Genomic DNA, 19,797 nt, shown 5'->3' with positions numbered 1-19,797 from the left:
AATGTGAAAAGGGAAATGACACAAACCTACACACAAAACAGCTCTTGTTTGTTATTACAAAGACAGCAATTACCTGCACACTCAGGTAGCAGGGAGTGTCTGAGCTACAGAGAGAGCTGAAGGTGAGTAAAAAAGTGTTTTGCGGTAAAAAAGTAGCTGCATGCTCTGCCAGCTGCTTGCTCTCATTGGCTGGATGTGAATGTCGAGTTGGCCGACTCCGCCAGATATTTGGCATGCAAGATATCTGGCAGACGTCGGCGATGTGTCAGAAATGTGTCGGGGAGCCGTTTTGACGCGTTGTTGAGTAGTTCACACATGACGACTGTCGCCGAGCTTGGTGAGCGGCAAATTAGGCTAAAAATCGTGTAGTGTCAACTAGGCTTTAGCTGTGCTTTCTGTTTAGTGCTAATTAGCTAATTAGCTAATGTTAGCATGCTAACACACTAACCTAAGTTAGTGAACATGGTAAACATTATACCAACATTAGCATGTTGGTATAATGCATTGCCCTTGTGATTTGTAACCATGCTGACATTAGCAGGTAGCAGCGGAAACCACTTCTTCTTCTTTTTAATAGCAAATTGCAACCGGACAGAAAATTACTACCAAATTAACCCAATGAACATAGTGATGGCTTCTATCTGATAAGAGTGTAATAATACTTAGTGGTTCAATGGAGCATTCGTTGCAGTTTCCCTCCCCTACCAAGACGGTCCAACAGCAGCACCTCAGACCTCTCTCCTGCAGGTATTATCACCGCCGCAGATTTTGGTGGACTGCTATGGTGAAATAAGTGAAAGCCCATGTAGCCTATTTCATACAACGGGACCCACTACTCATGCTCAAAACCCAGTGGCTCACAGAACTGTGGCCACAGGAAGGAGGACTGCAGTTGGACTCTTCACTGCCCTTCTGCTACACCATTAGGATACTCATAATGCACTGCATTTTGCCATAATTGTCAGTGTGAAAGCACTTATGCACTTAAAATAGCAAGTGTAAATACGAAGAATGCAAATTGAGATAATCACCCCAAGCATAAAATGTAGAAAGTGGATGGGTTTTATAGATAGGTGCTCTTGGCTCATGTGCCAAATCACTTGTTGATGTTCTAGCCTAGTTTAGCCTCTAGAACAGCTGTAAATCTGAGAAAACCTGTGGTCAGCAGAAATTGGGCCTTGTGCCTGTGGTTCCAGGTAAGAAACTTAATTAATGTGACAATAAACAACTGCCAAATGGCAAGCCGGATCAACAAAGTTAAGCAATTGGACAATTGAGGCTGTTATATCACACTTAAAATTAGCCAGCATTGCCCCAAGGTGAGCCTCACTATGGAAACACCAATATATCTGGACTGGATGGCCTCTTGCCTCAATGTCTGACTCAGCAAGATCAAATAAGGAAATCCTGTTTGAACTGGAAAACAATCTGTTTCTCCGAAGGACCTGAAAACTTAATTGTTAAATTGTTTGTGTGTGTGTGTTTATGCTGTGCAAGTTGGAGCAAGTAAGTTGCTGGCAGGGAGAGTAGAAAAGAGTACCAGTAAGTGATGAAGACATAATAAAGGAAAAAGTAGGACCTGTAACTCAAAACACTGATGTTTTCCTTGTGTTTTAAAAGACAATATTAAGAAGCCTTTCTTTTGGTTGCATTACGTATTATATTTCTTTTTCATCACTTATATTACATCTTACATGTCTCAAACTTGTGATGTACTTGCAGTAGTTATTAAATCCTGAGTACAATTTAAAAATATAATAATTTTAAGTTTTATTAAATTTTGAATTTATGTTCAACGTGTCTCTGAGCTGGCCACATGGGCAGACAAAAGTCAAGGCCACCTGATGCCTAAACTCTGGGTGCTCTCCCTCCCATCACTTTCCTCTGTCACTTTGGTAGGTTTCCTCTGTCTGTCATATTACAGGGCAGACAACTGGACTGTGACTCTTGCGTCACAGTGGGCCAAATCCAGGTGGCAACGGCAGAGTTTAAGTGGCATTACCACAGAAAACATTTTCCGAGTCTTCAGAGATGAAAATGGAAGATTCCATGCACTCACGCTAACAGTGCTGCTGTCAAAACTGCAAGGTTGGTATAGATGTGTGAGGAAACAGGAAGCATGGAAAGCTGACCTGGCCAACATTTATGGAATGCCTTCAATGTTATTTTTCAGCTAATCTTTCACTCCAGCTATGTGCTCTGTTAAGTCATATTACTTCCAGTGTTTTATTGCCTTTCAGTCTTGCTTTCCAGGAAGAGGAAATGGAGCAGTAATGATTTGCAGTTTTGAGCTTGACAATAATGGAATCTCAGTTTTCCATGTATTCATGGTTGGAGAAGCAGATTGCATTTAGCTAGAGTGAAAATGGGAGTTTAGCTGAATAATTTACAGCCAGCAATCAAGGCAGATTTCAATCATTCGAAACCCTGAGTATGCTATTATCTTCAGTTTGCACTGAATTAACACACATGGACAGAAATTAAATCATATTTGATTTAGTAAAAAGGTAAAGCCTGTTTCATTTTTAATTTCCGACTTGAATTGATTAAAATGACACTTAACTTTCCCCAATTGTCCAGATAAAAAACTTTTTTATCAATCTCATAAAAAAGTAGCAATATATTCACACAGAGGCCTTTATTCAGTTTCAGTGTATGCCAGGAAATGTGGTGAACTAGTGCACACACCCTATTCAAATATTCTTTCACATGCCTTTAAAAACATTTTATCATATAGACAAAGAATCACATCATCCTGGCCACTGACAGAAGACAATATTCACTCTCATGCATGACACAAAACATATGTGCACACACTTTAAATCCACATCATTACCACATACTGAAAACATGAAGCTATTCTCTTGCTTCAGGGACTGCTACATGTGTCCTGTGATGAACAGGAGAACTATATGTTATCCATGCGCGATCATGCAATTAGCATCATAGTTTGGCACTTTGACATGCAAATCAGCCCCCTCTTGTATGTACAAGTGCAATCTAACACATATTTATGGCGCAAATGAACAAATGCACTGCACCACTTTGGTCTCCAAACAAGATTATTCATGCATCTTTCTTTTTTACGCATCCATTGTTTGCTGTCTTTCTGTGTGTCCCTAGATGGCGAGATGCTTAAGATGTTTAAGAGTGTTTTTGTCAGACGGTCCCTTGTGTTCATGTTTGCCCACTACTACATTTACATTTTGAAAAGGTTTTTCTGGATTTGTAAATATTGCTGGTAAGGTCTAACATTGTACAAGCACATTTAATATTAAAACATGTTGTTATGTGGATCTGAATTTGCATTGAAACAAAAAGTAGCCTTTTAAGCCTGAAGGCCTAAAAGAGAGAGAATTAATGGAAAACAAATCCAGGTCACTGATGAAATTTAAATTTATGAGCATGGTGCAAAACCTACTAAGTATTGGCCTAATATTTCAGCTTGTTTAGTCAGTTGCCCCCGTAATGCCCTACATCTGTCAACTTCTTAAGAACACCACACTTCTGCTCTCCCACTTTGGCACTTCCTGGACAGGAGTGTGTCTGCATAGTAACAGGGCCTGCCAAAGGATGGGGAATAATGGTACGTGTGTGTGTCTGTGTCTGTGTCTGGTGTGGAGGCTACAGTCTGCAGGGGGTCTGTTCCTCTTCACTGGGCACAGAGATACTGTGTAAACAACTCAGCCAATCAGACAACACGCTGCGGTAACCACCCATGCCCTGACAGTAACCTCACCAACACACACAGGCACACGCACACTGATGCGCGTGACCAAAGCCAGTCAGAATGGGTGTAAGACACACGTACATGGACACACACACATGTAGAGTACACCATGAAGTGCTAGAGGACAAACAGCAGAGATGTTCATGACACTATCTGACCTCATTTCAGTGTGAGTGTGTGTGGGGGGAGGCAGACAGACATACATTAGTGATGGCGTTAGGTCTGGGTCCCACACGACCAACATAATGGCACACACGCACACATATTGTGCTCTAAAAAGGTATTTCACAGTACATAGTATCCACCCCCACCCGGGCACAGGAGCATGTGTGGTGTCGTCGCCTCCAGAAAATACAGTGTGAAAACTCCAGCACAGCTTGTTATGTTGTTTGTCCTCCTGTAAGTCCTTGTTTGCTGCTGTTTCATTCCTCTGGAAGGAAGCCATGATGAAATCCCTGTGCGGACCACAGGATCCCATCGTCCTCGCCTGTCCTTGTCTGCTGGAGCAGAGTCGGGAGGATGAGGAGAGGTGTCCTGAGACAGACAGACAGAAAGACAAATTAATTAGTAATTAAAGACTGTGACAGAAACGTGTGGGTCTTATGGGTGTTGTGAGAGAATATGCAGACAGAGCCAAGAGGACAACTTGCTGCTGTCAAACTCTCAAAGTCTCTTTGTCTTCATGTAGGTTTCAGTGTGAGAATGTTTATGTGATATATAAAAATAAATAAAAAATGCATGGAGAGAGGATATTTTGTCAGATTGTTTTACAAAAAAAATAAAAAAAAATAATTCTTATTTGTAGAGCACTTTTCAAAAACAAGTTACAAAGTGCTTTAACAAGTGTAAAGAATAATACAAAAAACAAGATAAGAGCATGAAAACATTGAAAAGACTAAAATACAGATAATATAGTATTGTACACATGCCTGGAGTATTTTTATGGTGAAAACATTAGCCTCAGTATGGGCCTGCACAACGGGAGAACACACTTCTGACTTGAGATCATAATGTGAAATCAATTTTTAAATAAAAAGTGACATAAGCTAAATTTATTTAAACACACTGTCTGTAAACTACAGTGTCCCAAAAATCCAAGCGTTAGTAATAGTAGTACTGGCACAGGTAAAAACGGCAACATTTTCAGTATGATGCAACAGGCCATGCCTTGTACTTTCCACTGTCCAAAATGCTATGTCAGTCTGGCCCACTGCATGTCCCTTTGACCTTGGTAATGTTGTTCTCTTTGCTAAAGCAAAATGGAGAAAACTGGAAAATGTACACTGAACCAATAATTACGACACCAAAGCATCTCAGGCACGTTGGATTCTACAACAGAGAAATCATGGATGAAGGCAAGGCTGTTTGCTGACTTTGTAAAATGCCTCTGCCATTACTGTATGTAATAGTTCAAATTTGTGTAAACTTGATTTTTTGAAACTGTGACAGCCATAGGGATAATAGCATTTACGCTACTTTTTGCTAAAAATCCAACAATGAAATGCGTTGATAAACGTGACACCACACCTGTCTAATGGCTCAAAATTCAAAATGACAATGATTCCTAAGAATGCACAATTTTATTTTACTATTCACTATAGAGGACAATATTGTGTTTATTATGTAGGGATTAGTGAATGAGTAAAGAAGGGAGAGATTTGAGACAGTTTGTTGGACAAGGTTCATTTGGGATTGTTATATTATTGAAAAAATGACCTACAATCATTACAAAACATTAATTACCTTCCCAATTCCAATCAAATTTGAAATACAACATTTTCGCAGTCTGTCTGTCTCATGGAAACATTGCAAAATTCTCTGTCTGGGTGCATTACGGTGTCTGTGCTTGTGATTTAGTAAACCACTTTAGTCAAGGGCGTGTAAAGGCAGCGCTGGGACAATAGACCTCAGGGTCAGATCCATTTTCATTTTACATCACATTTATACATGGCACAATGCAGATAGATTGATTCAGTGCTCGAATACATGCATAAATAACCGCCAAGGTACAGCACCTGCAATGTGAGCCTCATAACAGCATACACACACACACACACATATACACACACACACACACACACACACACACACACACACACACACACACACACACACACACACTCACAAGCACAGACTGCTACCAATACATCTTCATAAAGCACACATGCCACTGTAAATTTCTGGAATGTATTGAATGGGAAGAGTGCTCCTCTCCCTCTTCAATATTCATGGTGATGGAGATAGAATAGGTCAAAAAGGCCTGATTTAAACTCATGGACACTGTATTAGGTGTGTTGGAGATATTATTTCATGACTGTAATTGCCCACAGAGATGTTTTTCTTCAATATTACCATTCTTGTAAATTTATCCCCAGTTTTTAGTGAAATGTATTATTTTTTTTGCCCTGAATAAGTGATATCTTGATTGTTCTGGTAATGAAACTCCAAGACTGCATAATTTTCTGTGATTACACCTACAGTCTTCCTCTTGGCTCAGTCTAACATTTTATTGTGTTCCATGGGCCGATCCGGGGTCTCTAGCTTCTGCACCATGGGTAGCGGGATTAAGGAACAAAATCCCAGCACGCTGAGTTGAGAATATTCAAATCTTCTTTTGCCCCAGACAGAGGATGAGCAGAGGTGTGGGTGCAGTCAGGCTAAAGATGGGATTGTCTTTTAGGATACGCTCACTGAATCCACAAAAACACAGTCTGGGACGCTGCGAGCCTCTTGGGATATTGTGAGAGCGAGCGTACTGCATCCTTCTGTCCCATCATTTCTCCCCCCATTCTCTATCTCCTCCCCGTTTGCCTCCTTTCATCTCCAGGTGGGCCTACTACAGCCCACTGCATGCATGCATTAGTGCTTCCTTGAAGTGAGGCGACCTTCGGACGCCTTTTAGTTTCCATAGCAGCAAGCAGGCTACTCGTGTGACATTTACATTCGCTGACCTAGAGCTGCGGCTTGATCAAAGTTCCATTGATTTTGTGTCCCATATTTATTCAAAAATCCTTTTCAATAAGAAAGAAGCACAGTGATGTCTTTCTTTATAGCTAACATGGGACTTGGGTAAATGAATCTGGCTGGAAAAAGAGATGAGATGATTGAAGGGTAGTAAAATATTTTACATTTACATCTGTGTTTTGTTTTGAGTCAAGAATATGGAACATGCTTGCCTGGAAACAAGACTTCCAGTTTTGTTCAGTTTTGTTTATTAGCATTCTCTGAATTAAACTCAAAAGCTAAGGGATGGATTTTTTAGTGGAATGCCATGAAACTTGGTACAGATACTGTATCCATGGTGCCCAGGGGATGAATCCTAATGACTTTGGTGATCACCTGGCTAACTAGTGCTACTAGCAGGTCAAAGTGCTTCGTTATCCAGTGAAATATCTCAACATTTACTTAATGTACTTGCACATAATTTGTACAGATATGGTTCTCAAACAACATATCATAATGACTTTGGTAGTCTCCCTTTCTTTGTCTTTTCTTTAGTGCATCATACAGCCTCAGCTGCGTTTCCACTAAAAGTACCCAATACCTTTACAAATTTAATTAGAAAATTTAATTTCAAAGTGGATAAAGCCTTCAAGTTCATAAAAGAACTCACAGAGAAAGAAACGCAAACATAAAATCACAATAGTTTGGAAGGTTATTAAAACATTTCCAGCTGACAAGAGCTGCAGATCAGCTGGCAGAACTCATGTCACGTTGATTGTGATTCACTGATTTGCAAACAATGGTGGCACAAAAACATCCGATGTGCTTGATTTAAAGCCAGTAACATCTACTCAAGCATTCAGAAATTTGGCGGTAAGACCCTGGAACTAAATTTAGACCCTGGGCCCTGCAGTTGGTTCCTTCGAAGGTTCCTAGTTCCAGGGTATAGTTCCTTCAGCGGAAATGTGGCTTTTGTGTTTTGTGCTATTTAGCATATGTTAGCATGCTAACACACAAAACTAAGATGGTCAACATGGTGGACATTACATTAGCATTTTTGCATTTAGTTCAAAGCACCACTCATGCTTAAACAGTTACAGAAAGACTCTTATTTTGTAGGGTTTTAACGTTTACAAACGTTTTAACGTTTACAGTACTAGTAGATTTCCCTTGAGTCAAGACAGCATTAGCTTATTGATTTTTTTATTGATGAAGTGTCCTTCATCATGTCATAAAGAATAATTTCCCAAACAGATAGAGGTTGTTGGTGATGGTGAGATACAGTAATGGTGAAATGTCCTCAGTGGCTCACTGGTGCATTGATTTGTGTTTTAAAAGGATCCTAGTTAAACCCTTTCAAGAGGACAGCCGAGCTGGAAGAGGTAGATTAACCGTGATCCATCGTAACTGGTTGAAAACACTCATTTAGTATATGGAACTGATTGCTCTGAAGAATACTTTGACATATTAATCCAGAAAACACACACAAACACGCCGTAGCCGAGTGTTTGGTGGGCAGAAGGATGGTGAGATTAGATGTGCGGGGAGTCAGGGATCAGACAGACAGCAGACACAGATTTGTAGATACAGATACAGGATTAACACACACTGTTACACATACACACACCTTCTCAAACACACACATACAGTGGAATTAAGAGGTGGCTGTGAACTGACTTTTGCCCTTTTAAGCTGAGACAGGATTGCATCTGAAGTACACAAAGGAATGGGTAAAGTTACGAACTGAAAGATGCTTAAATAATTTTGAAGAAGAAGCTTGTTTATTGTTCGGGGAAAAAAAGGGAATAAAAGCTAAGAAAAACTAATCAAGTACAAATAAAGACTCAATAAAACACTCTTTTCTGTCTCTCCCCTGGTTATCTAGCCTCTCATTTAGCTTGAGATCTAGGATAATCAATTATGAAACAAGCCCCCATCCTTCTCCTCCTCTCCATCGTCCTCATCCTCCTTGTCTGCCTCCATCCATCCTCTACTGTATTTCAGCTTTGCAGAGCAGATGATTGAACGTCATTCTCTTTTCATGCGCTTGCATCTGCGCACAGGAAGAATATAGAGACATTGTTGCATTTCAGCTGCCCTTTGTCCCCGGGCTGCTGCGAGAAGCCGATAAAAGACGCATCGAGCTCAGTCACAGATCAAGCTTTCAGGGCTAGAAGAGGAGGAGGGATGAAAAGGGAAAGTGCTTCAAAAGCTCAGTGGAGTGAAGGAGGAAAAAATGGGGAAAAAAGACAAGAGTGGGATGTCGTGATGTAAGAAAGCAAGAGTAGCTGAATTGAGGCTGACAGTGAAAGAGTAGTGTGCATATGATTTCCTGTGTGTGAATGCACATGAACAGACAGGTAGAGACTTTCCCAGACTGCCATTTGAGATATGGAGCTCATTTTTTATTATGGCTAACTTAAACTATTACAATGCTGCATGGTCTAGCTTTTCATGCGGACTAAGCTTGGGGCCATTGCATGAGCATGAATAATGCAATGATCAGCCACTACCACTCTGCTTTCTCCGTCTGTCTGTCTGCTCACCACTTCAGGGAAGTGGACAAAACGTATGCATACACAATACAAAACACATCCTCACTTAAATAGATATATTAGCTTTAAGATAATTTCACAAACTGGTAAGTAAACCTTCCCTAACACGTGGTTTAACTTCGTACTCAGTAGCTAAATTTTAAAATACATTGCAGTCAAGTACACGCAGTATATATAAGTAACTGTTTCCACCTATGATTGCATGTAAGTATGATTTGGCGTTGACAGTCATTCTTACTTGAAGAGCTGTAAAGTATATATTCTTCTTCTAAAGGTGTTTTTCCCTACATTTCACTACATTCAGAAAACGTTGTGTTAGACGGAGCTCCATTTAGCATGCAGTGAGACTGAACTGCATGCGGAGACAAGACACATTTTAGGAAATATGTTTATGTTTTCTTGCTGAGCTAATTCCAGACTATTTTTGGCTTAGACCTGAGGAGACTCCAGGAAATTGTCCAGCCATTGTTCCCCATTTGAAAGCACAACTTTATATTTTTACACTTGTTTTTTTTGTACAGATTACACACAAAAATAAAACTTGTTAATTAGCCGGTGATTAGAGGTGCTGGTATGCAGATTTGTTTAACCTTTAGACAGAGTCAGACTTGCTGTTTCTCTCTGTTTCCAGTCTTTATGCTAATGCACATCCAAACATGTCTTTCTTCAACTGGTGAATGGAGGGTGGCCTCTTAACTGCTGATGTCATCGAACTGGCTGTGAATGTTGGAGAATATGGAGGACTTCAGTAACAGGGTGGCAGAGAGAGAGAGAGAGAGATAATAAACAGCAGTCTGATGCAATGGGCTGCAATCGCAGGGCTGTCAAATACACTCTTTAGGTGATGGTGTGTTTCTTCATGCAGAGAGAGAGAGAGAGATCAAAGATTGTGAGAAAACCCATTAGATCTCAGTAACATGGATAAACCAGATCTAATCAGAGGCACTGTGCTTTACAGTATGTGTGTGCCTGTCTAGAAGACAGTAATTAAAGCAATTAACACAATTGCACAACAGTGACATCTGTGGCTCGTCTGGCAATACAAACACCAGCAGCATCTACAAAATGGCTGCTGACATGATGGGAGATCAGGCCATAAGATGGATGCTGTTGCATTTAAAACGTTGTACTTTGAATAATAAGGATTTATTTCTCAAATGCCAAATGTGTCTTGTGAAATCAAACAGGCCAAAAATCTTAACTAACAGTGGCTTGTCCATGGCTTATCCAAAAATAGAGGCCCTGGTATGCAAAAATGTTGTAAGAGTGTAAAAGGACTTAAAGGGAAATTCTATCTTCATTAAACTTTGGTCTTATGTTTGCAGTTTTGGCCATCGTTCCTATTGTTGATAATAACTTTGTACCCAACAAGAGATACTTGAGACTTGTTAAAATGGCAGCTTTAAAACAAGAAGTCCAGTGGGGCAAGAAACATGACCACTTGTCCTTTTTCCTCATCTGACTTTGTTTTGTTTACAGCAAAAATAAGACCTGTGTTGTAATAAATGTAATTTTAGTTGCTTGGCTAAATAATATGAGAACTGGTCAAACATTGTAATAAAAAAGTAGCTGTTACATTTTAAGTGGAATATAGTGTACAGTATATCTAAACTTGTAGAAAAACTCCAGGTGATTTAAATAATGTGAAAACAGAGCTTTTCATCCACTTAACCCTCATCCGGTTCCAAAACTACCTCTGTCCATTTATAGCCTTTATGTTAATTTGCATTTTATGATAATGCAAAATAAACTGGCATTAATTCTGTTTTTGGCCAGTTCGGAACATCTGAACAAGCTGTACACCCACCGCACATCTCCTTAAACTGTCTCCTCCTCAAAAATGAGAATGTGGTCACCTCAGTTTGAGGACAGGGTTACATAAGCAAAGGCTGAGGGAAGATGAGGCAAGGGGTTGGGGGAGGAAAAGGGGTGAGGGATGCAGAGAAAAATGCAGGAACGTGTGCTTTTTCTTTAGTTGTGGCATGATGTGTTTGGAGTATTAAAAGGGAATTCAAGGCAACCTTGTCTTTTGAGTTTATCTGGATGTTCTATCTCCCCTGAAAAACCCAGACGTCAAGGGTCTCTGTCACATGTGTGTGTTTGTCATGTTATGGTTACGTTGGCGCAGACGTCAGTGCAGTGATTGTACATTTGAGCATCATCCAAGGCCTTTGGTGCAATCATAACATAAGAACACACTAAATAACACACAGCCACCCACAGAGCGCAGGTTTGAGCAGTTATGAGTCACCCACAGAACGGCAGGAGAGCTGTTTACATAAGTAACAGCAGTCTTCACTGAAGTCGGCCATTACATAATGCTGAACACAGGAGCAGTTGCTTCATATTGTAAATAACAGCTAAGCATTATGCAGAGAGACAACAGAATAGACATTGGAATACAAATTGAACAGGCTTGCAGCAGCTCAATCAATGTTCACATTGTCCAGTTTAAAGTCTGTAATGACACAGATACATAAAAAGGAAACTTAAAACAGCTCTCATCAATATTATTACCTTAACATTAGATGAAATTACTATGTCTAATGTGAATATGTGAAACCCACACACAATTATCACCATGGCTGCAGTTCCCCTCAGGTATATGGAGTGTTTTATCATCTTTTCAGCTCGTTGTTTTGGTTTTACGACCCGGAACGTTATACCGTTTTGGTTCATTTTCGCAGCTTTCATCAACCAAATTTCTAGACGTAGCAGCCATTTTCTGCGGAGGAGCTCTGAAAAAAAAAAACACTGTATGTTTTCTGCCTACCACCAAATGGCAGCATTTAGCAGTTGAAGAGCCGGATATTTCCTTCAGGAGATAGCAGAGAGTAAGGTGATAATATGTCAGTGTTTTGTTTAAACTGCAAACAATATAATCCCTAATGGGTGCCACGGGTTTTAAGCTGTTAATGCATCTGATACCTGAGTCCCCTACAGAGGCTTTCATCAAAAAGCCTAAAGGAGAGGGTGTGTCTGTTCTCTTTTTGTTTCCCACAGCCACTATACCTTGAACTATACCTTGAACAACACACATGTGAGGGCCCTCTGTCCCTGTGATTATGATACATGCCTATGGTTGTGCGAGTTTACTGCTTTCTTTATATGTCGCTGTACCTTAATGGTTATTTGTAGATTGGATGTGACTGAATGCTTGCAGTATAAATTGGTAGATAATTGTCACCTTGGTTATTTGCCTTGTTTGTCTTATAAGACTATAGATATATTGTATTGTAAGTGCGTAGTGCAAATTGTTATTTGTAGTTCTTATGGAAATGCAGGAATCCTTATAACCTAACATTAATGTTGAATTTCTTGTTATGTCATTGTTAAATGAATATTTCTTTGGCCTACCCATCACCCCCTCGATTAAGTGCAATTTATACGCCTGCGTCAAATCGACAGCGTAGGTGTAGGCTATGGGGCTACGCAGAGGCTATGCAGAGGCTACGCCATCGCCTGACGTGCACCTCCTCAAAAATGTAACTTCACGTTGAGTCGACGCGGAACGTAAGCTCTGTGATTGGTCGGCTGGGTAGCCTCGCAATGCCTCCAAGCCAACCGGAAGTACACCGTGCTTTGAAGTAACATTTACTAGTGGCCAAAACGGCGGCTGTAACACAGTGAATCAATATATTTGACCATCGCAACCCGAGCAAAATTACTTGTTTCGCTATCAGAATGTGATCCATTCGGTCGGTAACATTTGAAAAGGCTACACCAGCCTTACGTTTACAATTTTACCCCCATTTACGTTAGCAGAGCGCTAAACCGGAAGTTAACTTGCTCGGCCGGCAAAAGTCAACACAGTGGACGCTGTAGCTCTACTGCCGACTAGCGTTTGGGGGTGTAATTGCAGAATGACGGACACACCTATGCACAAGTATAAATGCCTGGCTACGTGTGTAGCCTACGGCGTAGGTAGGCACGTAGACCCTACGCAGGAGTATAAATGGGCCTATAGAGTACAAATGTTTATTGTCTGTTAGATATCTAGTTGTTAAATGTGATGTTAAACATTGATTAACTGTGTATTTCTGTTTTCGTTTGCAGTAAAAACCTTAGCCATCAAGACTCATTTTCAATAGCTCTACATACTGTATGTGCGTAGTGGAAATGCAACTTCATTGATGTGCCATGGTGATGCTCGAACTCCTGTGAACCAATCCGATAGAAAGATTTTACAAATAGAGTGTGTCATCTAGAGAAATTTGCGAATCTACTAAAGGGGTCAGTGAAAATGACAATTCTTACCTGCATGATAGGGCGTAAGATGATGAGGGGATGGGAGTTATATGTTACGACCTCCAAGTGAATTAGGACCACAATCAACAGATACGATAAAATGATTTATTGATAAAAAAAACAGAAGATGTATGATGTTTTCAGTTGCGGTCCGCCATATAACCCTATGGAGAGGAAGAGGAGATGAGGAGACTGGACAGAGAAAGGGGTGGGCAGGAGGGGTGTGGAATACAAGAGCGAAGAAGAGGAAGTGTGTTGTGTAGGTATTTGTGGAAATGCCTGGAGTGACGTCATTGATGTGTGGTCCCGCTCCTGAAACTCTGCTGGTAGCACCACTTTAAGAATTTGTGTCTAACTTTGGAATTGTGTTTGATGTGAGAGGTCAACAGGAGTCCTGGTCACAACAGAAAGTGGCACAGTAAAATGAAACAGCATGTGATTTGTGAAACTTGGTAACATAGGGACTACTAGCAGGGCTAGTTGGGTCAGCCACTGTAGCTGCTAGTCATGTGATCTTCATCAGATCATTGTGTTTTCCCAATTGTCACTGAATTATATATTATATTCAGAGCACTTCAAGGACATATGGACCAGTTTCAGTAAATTAATACACTACACTACAGTCTTGTTCTTCTCCCTTTTTTCATTTCACGTGCCGACTGTAGTGTACTCCCTGCACTCCATTGCCTACTTATGTGCAACATGCTTAGAGATTTATGAGTGAGATAACTGTAATCACTGAGATAAACTAATTATAGGAGGACAGAATAATTAAAGGATGCACTCATAATCAATCATATGTGCCATTAAGATAAAATGTTATGGCTCATGTGTGCAGCTTGTGGTGGGATGTGCTGTATGTGCAGAGGCAAGGTGCTTGTGAAAGATTTATTATTTCTATAGGGGGTGAAGCCTATATGGTGTGGACACAGTTATGCCAGCAGATAGACAAGGTCACAAGTGTACACAGCTGCACAAAAAAGATCCCCATCCCCCAGATCACATGAATATGCAGAACATACTACCTGTATCAACAGAAAAGCCCAAAATCAAAGTTGCCACCCTCAGCCGTAACCATTACTGAAAGGCAACAGAGAATCACTGTGTATTCATGATATTCCATCATCTGCTTTTCTACTTCCTTCCATTGAATTTATTTTTTGCTTTGCAAGATGGATTTTTTGTTTTGCTTGCTTGCTGGAGCATTGTCAGCACGTGAAAAGAACAAACTAGAGCCAAACAGCGAGGAGTATGCACACTTGAATCTGCTCTATGATTATGTATAGAGGACATTTAAATTCCATTTCTTGTTCTATTTGTGAACCTCAGCACTTTCCAACAGTCAGAGGAATTCAGGCAATATGAAAATGGGCTGAAAATAGGATTGAACGTCAAAGACATCAGCATACAAATAGTGCACAAGCAGTGTATCACATTTGACAAGCGCAGACATTACTTCTAAACAGCTCTTTGCCATAAGCTTTCATTCCTGTAGAATTGTATTTGTGCTGAAAGACACACATTAAGAAATGCTGAAAAAAAGCCAAAATCTTGTATTCTTAAAAAAAAAAACCACTGAGCTGTTTGGGTCAGTTTGTTTACAAGGTCAGGGATTTGAAGACAAGGGAGGGCAGCCACAAAACATGCAAATAATACATTTCCAGTGGCATTAAGTGTCTCTCTCTCATTTTATGTTTAACTGTTGCTGACAGAACTGTTTGTAAAACAATACTAAAAGTCTACAGCCATGCTAACGGCGGCTCTGTGAAGCTGTACTTTGATGCTCTGAGCTAAATGCTAACATCTGCATGCTAACATGCTCATGGTGACAATGCTAACATGCTGATGCTAAATATGTATAGTGTTCACTATCCACGTTTAGTGTGTTAGCATGCTAAAATTTGCAAAGTATTACTACACACAAAGTTTAGCTGAGGCTAATGTGAACTTGCAGGTATTTAGTCATAAACCAAAGTATTGGACTATTAAACCTTTGACCTTTCACCTAGCACCATCATGAGGGCAAAGGATTACCACACTTAGTATTAATCCTGAGGTGGGTATAAATGTCTGTAGCAAATTACATGGGAATCAATTGAATAGCAAATATCAACCATTGCTCATGGTTAAAAAAAAGTCAGCTTGTTTTAAAGTGGTCATATTATGCTAATTTTCAGGTTCATAATTTTAATTAGGGGTTGTACCAGAAAAGGTTTATATGGTTTAATTTTCAAAATAACACCTTTTGTCCTACTGTACATTGCTGCAGCACCCTGCGTGTTGAACGCCCTGTTTTAGGTACGTAGTGAAGCTTCTATTTGATCTTTGCTGGGAGTTGCGCATATGCAGTACCTACTTAAGGGCTACTAGCCAATTGTAAGCAGAGTAGGGCGGGTCCAGACAAGCCTGTAACTTCACAACCTAGACTGAAGCAAGAGTTTCAGAGTGGTAATTAATTTGTAACAAATGTATCTTTCATATACGTTTTAATTGTGCACTGTCTCTACATCACAGTAACAACTTTATATCCATTGACTACCTGGAGGGTATCCAAGGCTACATCCACACTACTATGTTTTTGTTTAAAAACACAGTTTTAAAATGAAAACGATCTCTGTCCACACCAGCATTTTAGCTGTGTATCAGAATTGATCTCTGTCTATATTAAAACGACTGAAAACGCAAATCTAGTGGCCATTCTCGTACATTGGGCATGCGCGTGCTGATGTATGAAGGACGCAGATTGTCTGCTTGTCTAGTTGCAGAATATTTGATGAAATAACAAAATACTACTACAGATACACGAAGAATAGCAATGGTGAAGAGATTTTTTTTCATGGGCTGATAACGAGGTGGAGCTGTTACTGAAAGTAACACAGGAGTACAAAGTGACTGTGACTGTGACTGCGGAAAACGGAATGAGACTGTACTGTAAGTGTTATTTCCACAGAAGGCCTATAAAAAAACTGTCAGTAGCATTGTGTTTTTGCTTTGCATGACTGATAAGACCCAATCAAGAAGCCAAATGTGAGTGTCTGCATCATCATTTTTAAAGTCCTCCATTTTCACCTGTCTGCACTAACAAGCTACCCTGGAGTTTTAAAACAAAAATCTTGTCTGCAGCGTTTTCAAACTTCTCCGTCAGATTCGACGTTTTAATTACGGCAGGTGCAAACATAGCAAAAGTTAGTAGTATGGCGGTATGGTAGTAGTGTTGATATAGCCTAAAAGGCGGTAGGGAGGGTGGGGGTGAGGGGAGGCAGCTGGCGGATGTATTGTTACTGTGTGCTGCAGCTCAGTGTGTTTCTCCACCAGTGTTTTTGAGAGCGTGCCACACTAGCCGCTAGTCGAGCATTGACATGTGTAACATAGCAACACGCTGTTTTTCAGCATTCAGGGGCAGTGTGTTCTCTGTAGGACGTGGTAACACCCTTTGGGGTGGGCTTTTTCACTTTGCAAACCTATTACATGCACAAAAACATATATATATATATATAACACAGTAAAGGAAAGGAAACCCAAACATCATAATATGGCCTCTTTAATATTGTACTTGAAGCTTGGTTACAGATGTTATCCCGTATCACCACCATGCAATCTCTGCACCGATGACATGTTTTTCCTGTATCTCGATGGAAATTTCGCATTGTGATGGTTCAATCTCTCAGTCAGGGGTTAATACCTTCCATAATGGGGCCATCACATCATCACACATTTCTCACTCTCACACCTGAGCCAGAATAAATGAGCAGTCCCCCTCCTCTCTGTCTCTCTAATATGGATGAAGGAGCTACTTGGCGACTTGACGACCCTCATTTCCACACCAATGGAGAGCGTCCGATACAGCTGTAGCTGATGAAATACATTACCAGGAGATGCAACACTCCCTCCACAGATGATAACACCCGCAGAACAAAAACTGTCAGCAATGAAAGGACAATTGTAGGAACACCTGTTTCCACTGTAATGTGCATTTACAAAATAGCACTCAAGTGTTGCAGTTCTTAATAACAGCTGAACAATTTCTTCTTGTGTATGTATTGCTAGTTCAAGTCATAGTTTCAGCAAGTTTAAGCAAGACATATTTCTATGATGTTTGTTAGGTTTAGAAAGTCCCCTTTGCAGGCTGACAAAATATACAGAATTATGATTGATTGATTTTATAATTATTGAATAAAAAAGCAAAACCAAGTGGCATTCTAAATACTTAGAGGAAAAGGCTGCTGGAATTCTATATTTTTCTTATTGTCAACAAATGTTATAAAAAGACAAAAAATATAGGGTTTTGATCTTTTCATTAAAAAAGGCTAAATATTTTCTTAAAACAGCTGTGTACTGTAGTATATACCAAATGCTATTCAATCAAGAGTAAGCCTAAACAGTGCACTTTTTTCATCTGTGGATGAATACACATTTATTGCTTATGCAATTACTTACAGCACCAAGACTGTGTACATGGCATTCACTCAAAATAAACTACAGTGCCCATGTTCATGATAATGAACACCCAGTCCAACAATTGTTTTTGGACAAGAATAGAGCTCTGTGGCACAGAAAAATAATCAGGCATATATCAGGCATTGCATACACAAACAAAACTTAGTAGGATCAATTTATTGTTGGTGTAGGTCTATTAATTGGATTTGTCAACAATAAGAAAAATGTAGAATATCACCAGCCTTATTAAAAATGCATTTAAAATATTGAAAAGTATGCCATTACAATTACAAAAGCAATAACATTTTAAGTTTAACTTAATTTGCATGAGCATATATCATGGGTTATAAGGGTCTAAGGTGTTACACGATTGTATACTTTGCAGAACATAAATTCCCCTTATCTTTACACATGTGTTTGTAGGTACTCTTGTATTCTTGTATGTGTGTGTGTTAAGTCCATTGCTCCACTGACATGTTGAGCCCATATGGTCGGCAGGTTGGATGGTCCCGGAACAGTCCATTATGTGGTGATTTGGCAGCGCACACACCGTTACCTCTGCTACCCTTTCGTTCCCTTCACACTCCTCCTGCATGGATGATGTGGCACCACACACGCGGTGTGTCTTGAGTGTTTGTTTATGAGTGTTTGACTGCAGTTAGGCCTTGTGTGTATGTGTATGTTGATGTGTGTGTGAGGTAACGAAGCATCCAATGTGTGGGAGTGTGTCCTGCCAGGAGAGTGTGTGTCCTCGGAGCAGGCATATGGACACAGAGAAGGCCATTAGCCAGCCTGGCTCAGGTTGCTGCTACCTCTCTGTCACCTCCTGGACCACAGCAGATGCCACATCAGCATGGTTGGAGGAATATAACACACACAAACACACACAATAAGGGCTATTCACTCACTTAGGTTGTACATTCAGAAACATGCACATTATAGTAATTCTGAAGCCACCATTTAGACTTTTGGACAATTATTTCTTTCTGCACCAGGTCAGTGCACTGAAAGAAATACACTGCCCTTACTTAACTACTGTGCTGAAATACAAATTTGAAGTACATGAAAAAATAACCTATGTCAGTAAACCAGATTCTGCAGCTTTTGCAAAGCTGTTACACCCATGACACTGAGCACCAGAGAGAAAAACAAGATGATCGCAATGCCATGCATCAAAATAACAACACTTTTGTCTGGAGACTGATTTGCTGGCAGGGTTTTGTGGTGGTCATGATTCTATATTCCTGAGAAACTCCTTGGAAAGAGCATGTGTTCCCCTTGGCTGTTCACCGAGTTGTATGTTCATTCATAATGGTTAAGACAGACTAGCACTGCTGCCACACAAGCTAGAAGTCCTATTACAGTCATACAGACTGTATACACACAGAAATACTCATGCACACATGCTGAAACACACAAACACATGCATAAACACCAGTGTGTGCATTTGTGTGTGCGCATGTGAACTTTTACAATCTTGAGAATAAGATATATGTAAAAATAGATTAAAATTTAATCAGCTCAGTTGTGAAAACAGGACAATTGTAATGATAATTTTCAGGTCCTCAAATGTACTATTTAAATGCTAGCTAAAAAATGGCTACTATATTTGTTACCAACCAAATCATTCTGCAAAGTGTATTTTTTGTGTTTACTGTATAAAAGTTCTTATGCTAGTTAGTGTCAGTAACTGAAGATAACAGTGTATCTGGTTGAAAGGTTATTTTTCAATACAAAAAAACAAACATTTAAGTTTGTAATAACTAATATTTGGTTTGGTTTGGTCTTTTTCATGTTTAATATTAATGGATTCAGAGGTTCACCAATGTCTGGTTTTTGCACCACACACGTACATGTACAGAAAACTACAAAAGTAGAGAATGA

Source organism: Micropterus salmoides, unplaced genomic scaffold (genome assembly GCF_014851395.1).
Source record: "Micropterus salmoides isolate LMB-PRFRI ecotype aquatic unplaced genomic scaffold, ASM1485139v1 Ms_hic_scaffold_23, whole genome shotgun sequence".
Lineage (NCBI taxonomy): Eukaryota > Metazoa > Chordata > Actinopteri > Centrarchiformes > Centrarchidae > Micropterus > Micropterus salmoides.
This window is presented reverse-complemented; position numbering follows the sequence as displayed.